The sequence below is a fragment of the Pomacea canaliculata genome, linkage group LG11 (assembly GCF_003073045.1).
Source record: "Pomacea canaliculata isolate SZHN2017 linkage group LG11, ASM307304v1, whole genome shotgun sequence".
NCBI classification, from domain to species: Eukaryota; Metazoa; Mollusca; class Gastropoda; order Architaenioglossa; family Ampullariidae; genus Pomacea; species Pomacea canaliculata.
In genome coordinates, this window is record NC_037600.1 from 18,225,667 (window position 1) to 18,233,844 (window position 8,178).

Below are 8,178 nucleotides of genomic sequence, written 5' to 3' on the forward strand. Positions count from 1 at the left end.
ATATTCTATGATCTTCCCCGTTCAGGGAATTCGCTGTTCCAGAAGTGCCGCCTCTTGTGACTTCTTCCGCACCCTGCCATCTTCAATAATTCATGCGACCGTTGGACAGGCTCTGGCTGCAAAACGCAAGTCGCTACGCTCGACTGGGGCTTTCCATTGCATGCTGTCCTTCCGAGACACCTTGTCGATATTTTGTCGCACAGGCCAGCCAGCGAGCCAGCCAGAGAGACGAGAGAGAGTGAGTGAGTGAAATAAAGAAGAGAAAGAGGAAGGACAGCAAAAGAAAAGAAGGAGAGATAAAGGAGAAAATGATAGGCGATCGGACAGCCAGCCAGACAGACGATATTGTCGTATGAAACTTGTATGTGAGTGCCGCATTCTATCTGTCCATGTCTCGCTATTTCTATTACTCTCTCACAAGAAAACTAGTTCTTGGAAACGATGAACAAAATTTTATAAATTCTGTATCCTTTCTTCTAAAAGACTGACGGCGAAAGGAATAAGCAACTTTTTTTCCTATGTGCATGTCTACGTGTGTGGGAGTGCGTGCGTGAATGCTTTTGTGTGTGGGTGTGAGAGAGAGAGAGGGAGAGCAAGGAAGAAGTGGACGATTGAACAGACGTCCACGAAATCTCACTAGAAGACAACTGATGTCATAGATGTGAAAGGAGACAAATAATCACATACCTGTAGCTATCACTACCTTGCTCTGATTTCTTTCACATCTATCGACAAGTGTACATCGACAACTTCTGTCAATGACAGATGACGTGGACATGTTTACTTAAAGGATTAACAAAAATAGGAACATAAGTATGGTATACTGTCTTCTAACTTCAAAAGCTCCTTCCTCTCTCTCTGTGTTCGCGCCCACGGACACACACACACACACAAAATTCTTTATTTCTTAATTAAACGCAGTTGCAGACCTTCATTTTTGTGTGACGTCACGATGTAAAAGCATTAAGAAATAAACAGGCACCAGTGTAGCTCCCTCCCCCACCACCCCTCTCCCCATCCACCCCAGCGCCCTCTCTCTTTCTTGTTCTCCCCATCCTGCCACCGCGTCTCCCTGTTTCCTCTCCTTTATTCCACCCTCAATTGTCCTCTCCACACCGTTCCCGTTTATTCTCTCCCCTTTTCCGAATGCACATGAGAGCGATCTCCCCTTGGGACAGCCATGTTGCCGTGCATTAAGTTGATTGGTGAAACCTTGAGAGCTCTTTGGCGCGGGAGGGCTGACCGCATCGGACGTGATCAATTCTATTACGGTCCCAAGACGATCCCGATCAAATATCTTCTTTCCACCGGTGCCCGAGCCGGCGCTGGCTGCTCGCCATTCAGCTCTGCTAGTTGTCGCTGAGTGCGACTCCTTTTTTATGTTGCTAGATTCCGCCAGGGAGGAGAGAAAGAGACAAAGTTGGGAAGGGAGAGGTGGAGAAAAGAAGAGAAAAGGGTTAATATAAGAAATATGACAATAAGGGGAAAACCTGGTGGACCAAGGGGGTCCGACATGTCCAACATGTCCGGTGTGTACTAGACAAGGTATCGTGACTGGTGACTAGTAACTAGCTATTGCATGTTGGAAACATGATACTACGATCCATGACTAGTGGATTATTCTGGATGTAAATACTAACTGATGATCGCGTATAAAAAAATCTCGATATTGGTCGAGAAGGCTTCCTTAGTTTTGAAGGTTTAAAAATGTCATTTTATTTTTCTGTTCAATTTTTTTCTTGCATGTTCATAATTCTCTTCAGTGTCTGATACTTGGTGTGATCACTTACTGGCTGATGCTTATCGTTTGTTGTGTGTTTTTATGGGAGCAGGTGCATAAGCCGAGGGCAAAACCTCAAGTATTTGTTTCTAGACTTACCGGTGGCAAAGTGGCAATCGTACAAAATTTTTCCAGTTTTTGATTAAAAAACTTAAAGGTAAAATTTATTTCTCTCACTTCTGTCAATATGTACACAGCTAGGTGGATATCAGTTAGTTGCACTTGTTTTGCTTAAGAAGTACATGTACCAGTTACAATTATCGTAAAAGAGAAAACGAACACAGACATTTATAACAGCCTCACGAAAGAAGAATCTCACGTTTCCTGGGATACAACTGCAAATAATTTTATCTTTTTTCTAAGATAACAGAATTGTCATCTGGAAAGTTTAGCGGAATATTAACAAACAAGAAATGTAAGTGTTAAGATCCAGTCTTATGTTTAGAAGCTTGTCACCAGTACTTCTAATTAGAAATCTCTCACTGCTACTTCTGTTTCACTGCACACTCCCACTCCCACCCGCCACACACATGCACACAGTCTTCCCCTCCCTATCCACCGATACACACGCACACACAATCACACCCATACCCACCCCACACACATTGTAAACGTACACACACCACACAAATATCTATTCCTATCTATCCTTTACACAAGAAAAAAATGTTAATACGAAGATTACAGGACTCAATGATAACAAAGGCGATATCACCGAGGAACATGAGAGAGACAGGACCGATAAGAATGAGTGAGGGGAGAGAACCTGCCGATGGTGAGAAGTATTAGCACGGTGTCCTATAAACCTGCCGATGGTAAGAAGTATAGCGCTATGTCCTATAAACCTTCCCAAAGTAGAGTCATTGTTGGTGAAAAATATTTGCGACATGTCTTATAGTCAGGCCCTTGCCTGCAATCGAGGCACAGAAAGGAGGGGGAGACAAGTAGTGTTCGAGCTTGGGCTTCAGAAAGAAAACGATGTGATTCCTTGATTTCCACAGAACATGTGGCCTAATGTAAACGGCCGACCCAGTAGCTGGGCGCCATGACGTCACAGTCGTGGCCAGGTAGGTGGCGCCCCGGCGGGAAGACAGCTGCAACAGAGCATGGCGACCTTGGCCTCATGGCCAGCTGCAACCACTGCAGCTCCGGAAGACTCGGGTTCGCATTTCAGCCTTGGGAAAACGATACCAGTCACATTACGTATTTACAAATAAATCACCTAAACACGAAGAAGAAAGAGAGCAACGAGAGAGAGAGACAGAGAGGTGTGGGCGGGGCTTTCGCTACAGAGATTGTGGATTGACAAGCACTTTAAACAACGGTGATCGAGTACGAGAAAAGCAGAGGCTCCCCCCCCCCCATCTCCCCTGGTAACAAAAGTGAATTTTGTTTTTTCTTCGTTATGTTGATTGGTACAGTCATGTGTCGCAGACGTTTGATGTGATTGGAGGAATACAATGTGTTCACAATGTGAGGCGAGCAACCTCAGCTTTGTGACGATGAGCCACTCCAGTCAGGTGACGTTGAGTAATAATTGCTGGCTACGAATGACCGTTTAAAGATATGAGTGACCGTCTGGAGATATGTGTGACCATGGTATCTCTTGGACTCAACGATGTTAGACACTTTATTACAACTGCTACAGTTTGTCGTGCGTACAGGTAGCAAGATGGCGGGGTTAAGGGGCTGAACCTTCTGTGTTAGGGTCACTGCATACAATAAGCCACGACTTGTATGTCCAGTAAGTGTTATCACAACTGTATCACACAATTAGACACAGAGTGTGAACTGTTACGAGCACCACCAAGAAGTGTAGCCATGGACATTTACTCCGAGATAACCAAGACCTTCACAGGTGTCAGTTTATTCCCTTAGTTGTTTACTGCTTAATATTGGGACACTGAAATTAAGGGAAGGGTTAGACTTGGGTTGAAAGTCAGGTTAGCAACATATTAGCAATATATCAAAGCGCATTTTTTTTCCAAAGGACTGGATGGAACTCAGGACAAGTTATTACGATTTGAATACATAACTTCCTTCGGTTCTCGAGAAAAACATCACCATGTAGACAAACACGTTAAAATAAAGTCAAGAATATCCCGACTACAGCCAATGAGTGAGATGGGTCCCTATGGTATGAGGAGTGTCTTCAGACTTTCCTGACACCTTTGACCTTTTATGTGCCTGGCTTGTATTGCCTGAACTGCAGAGGTCAATCAGATTCGGGGAAACCATATTTTGTTTTGAGCTCAGCCTAGTCATTTGAAGCACACACCAAAAAAAAAAAAAAAAAAAAAAAAGTGCAGGCTTGAAGGTGTTAGACAGATTAAAAAAGAAAAAAGTTTTTGCGGACAGATTGGCGGCGAACGTCTGCTGACATCGTACCCTGCGCCGCAGTGTGTTCAGCCTCGCGACCTCTGACCTGTCTTGATGGTGAGAAAGGTCGAGCGAAACACATAGAGTGCATACAAAGTTTTTCTTGGAAACACAATCACACGCAGATACTCCAACAGTCTAAGTGGAAGACTGGCTTGGCTTTAACATCTTATAAACACACAGACTAATACTCTAGCACTGCGCTCGCAACAGTCTCGGTATTCAGTTCTCTAAATGATTGATTGGTCGACAGTTCTTTTTCTGTGGATGATGAAAGTTATGATACTGCGATTCAAAGCAGTAGATGAAGTGGCTTTATCATGGATTGCTGTGCTTACACCTGTAGCAACAGGACTGATGTATTGAATGGACATGAGCCTCCAGATAATGTTGAGTCCTTCGCAAAATGTCACTTCACAGCAGGATGAAAGTTCTTGTCACCTGTGAACAGCTAGTATTTCTGTGAACAAGTTGTTTAGTAATCACTGAAATTAGCAAAGTTAATGCATCGAAAATTTTGTCTTGTCACACACAAACATCAACCATTGTAGTCGCTTTTTTCCTGAAGACGCTTCATCTACCTCAACCACACGCACCAACCGTTTGCAACTAGACAAACCTCATCTCTTCAAAGACACCCGACAACCGATCGCAAAAAGCAATTCATTCGTTTGTGAATGAGGTCTGAAGGTAAGCCGGGTGGCTCCCCAGGCCATAACATTGCACGGTGTGCACTTGCACGTGTGACTGTCCGCGGGGTGCTGTCACAGACGTGCAAACGGCTGCGTACCCGCACCCAGAAGCATGGCTCCGTCTGGCCTCGCCGTCTGTCGCGCTGGAACACAAGAGGTGAAGGACAGTCCTCCATTGAAAGCTTCATTGGCGGGGCTCTGAAGAGCCTGCAGTTTAATCCGAAGATGTCTTCCTCGCATGGACTGCAACTTTCAGCAGCGCCGCACCGCCACGCGCCTCTCCGCCAGCCGCACGTGCAAGTCGACTTCAGGCGGTGCCGGACCATCTGCGGCCTGCATGCTCACTGGACTGTGACAGACTCACAGCGCGCAGTGTTTGTTTATTTGGAGATGTCGTAGTCTCACAATTTCTGTAACTCAAGGTTGGTACCTACAATAGTTTGTAGCAGTGAAGCTGGTAACATGTTTACATCTAGGTTAGTGTTTAGCTTTATTGCTGGCACACGCGCTCGCGTGCACGCACTCACCCTCTCTCTCTCACAGACACACCCCGAGTGCACAAGTCGCTAAGATACACGAGGTACACGAGGCTGACCGCTTCAAGTGGGCCATCTAGTGATCACCTAGAGACTGGACATGCATCTGGCCGCTGGACACTCTCACTGTGGTGGGATGCATCCACCAAACTCCGGAAAGGTTATTTTGCGCATGCGTCTGGAACAAAACTACGCAGACACCGCCTACTACAGTCCAGCAGGTGGTATTTCCCCCAGTCATTGTAGGGAATTTAATAAATAAGCTTCTCATCGTTACTTTGTTGATGACATCAACAAGACTTCTTTAGTTAGCAATAGGTTTGACATATTGGTGTTGACTGCAGGCAACCTTGTGAATGGTGTACCAACGTGACGTAGTACACTGTTAGCGTGACGTAGTACACTGTTATCAGACCTCGTTGATCTCAGGTGCGAATCGGAGCGGATAATTAATTAACAAATACATTTTGGAGACTGAAGTTTATAGGTTAGGTTTATATCGCCCATATCTACCGATATCTGTCAAAAAACGCAAAGCATTCATGTTGGTCTTTAAACCTTTGCATTCACACGGGCGCACAGCAAAGACACGGCTACAGACGTTTGTGGATATTTACACTGCTTTCCTTATTCACTGTTAGGACACCTGCTGTTAGTTGTTATTGGGAGGAAAATAGAAACACAATTTATCAACATAAACATCCTCCGTACTTTTTTTTTTTTTTTTTTTTTTTGCAGCTGCCGATCAGGTTTCACCTCCTCCTCGTGTCTTGTGCGAGCAGTTGGGCAGTTGGCGGTCATTGATTCTCTGGCTGTACGTCAGGACGGCTGGGCTTGCCCGCCCAGTGAAGCCGGCTGGCTGGCTGGCCTGGTGGCTGGCCTGGCGTGCCTGTGTTTGCTCCATGAGATAAAGCCGCGGTCCTTCAATAGCCGCCCGCCTCGCAGAGTTTTCATCTTCGCCTCCCCTGGACGTTTGCTCAACGGACTAAACTTCACTCACGTGAGGAACAGCGCGAGTTTCTTGGTCTCCTCGCTGCTACTCGTGCCATTCCGTGTAGAAAAACTGACTTGGATGAAAAGCTCGATTGTAGACCAGAAGTGTTTGACAGCGTGATTTTGGCATTGTTGACAGAACATCAAAGAGTCTTTTACAGCGCTGATGTCGCTGGCCTGCTGATTCGGACACAAGACGATCCCACTCCCTCCCTGCCACCCTCCTTCCTTCCTTCACCTCCTCCTCCCACACCACCTCGTCATCGGGGAGCATCGGTGTTTGTTCATCTTAGAGATTGTTTGCTGTCAGGCTCTTGCTTTCCTTCATAGAATGTCCGGCATCAGGAAATGTAGGATGTATCTTTGTATTCAAACCCTCCTTCGAGGTTAATAGCTCTCCATCTCCCTCCTTATGGTTTCCGCGCCGTCCTCACACTTTGCTACAAACGGCTTCTGTACTAAGGGCAGTAATGTAGGGAGGGTTACCTTCCCCTCATTTATTGCACTTATTGTGCAGCAGCGGGAAAGGAAGCTGCATCACTTGTCGGCAGGAACTTGAGGCTATTTTGTTAAAAAATGTCAACAAACAAACAACGAACAAATCGCAATAGAAGAAAGATTTTGTGTGTGTGGTGAGGGTTTTGATTATTTTTCGGATTGAAATTTATGCATCTTGTTAATAAATAAAACATTGCGAATTTTACTGTTCATGCTCTAATAGAAGAATAAATAAAGTAACAAACATTTGATGTCTTATTTAATTGCGAGGACCGGTACATCCGTTTTTTAGGCGACAAACAGATTTTGTGAAATGGAAACCTATGTAAGTCTCTAGCAACCTTTGTTTTACTGGCGGCGACTGCCATTCAGCTGACATTTACAGTCCATCTTAGAGCCAGCAAGGTGCCGGAGAAGGTCGCGAGTCTGAAACGTGGATACCTAGGCACTGCCGTCGAGGGCGGTCTTGTCGTTTATGTGTCCACAACTCAACCACCCGTCACCAGAGAACCCTCACCTCTCATTACCAGAGAACACACTCACTACCGTCAAGAGCTTTGATCTTATCTTTGATGGTGGGATAAAGCGTTCTATAAATAACTTCATTACTATTAACGAACCTCTGTAGTTTAAGTCTGACTATCGTACTGTTGGCTAGCGATAGCGAGTACATTCTAGACCACAGCAATCAGGAGGGAAATAGCGAGAATTGCCGTTTTATGCCTAGCCAGCAACTAAGGCTATATCACAACAAGGCAGCCAGCCCTGTCAACAGATGTCACATGCTGAGAAAGAACAGCGTGCCCGAGACGAGATATGAACTCAGGACAGCCATCCTTCACTGTGTTGGTAACAGTCGCTAACCGCTGCGCCACCGGGCCACCCTGAAATAGCGGGACAGTAGCTTCACTGCTGAGATACATCTCTCTCTCTCACACACACACAGACACAAAATTGCTAATATTTGAAGATCTAGCCATGCACATTTATCACAAGTCACTCAGCAATTCTCCATGCCAAATGACAAAGTTTTGATGTTAATGTTCAATGAAACTAAATCACCTAGTGCATAGAAATGTTTTTCCAACTGGCTTAAATATTTAATGCTCTTTTCGGATGGATATTGGAATCATCAAGCCTTATATAGTAGAGAAGTTCCGGAATCCACTTTCTATTTTACCCATAAATGTCACCCTTGTACTCAAACGTTGCCACTACTCCAATAATTAATAGGGGTGGGGGAGTGGAGGAGAGCTGCTTCGCTTCTGCGCACCATCAGGCCCATCATGTGTTGGCACAT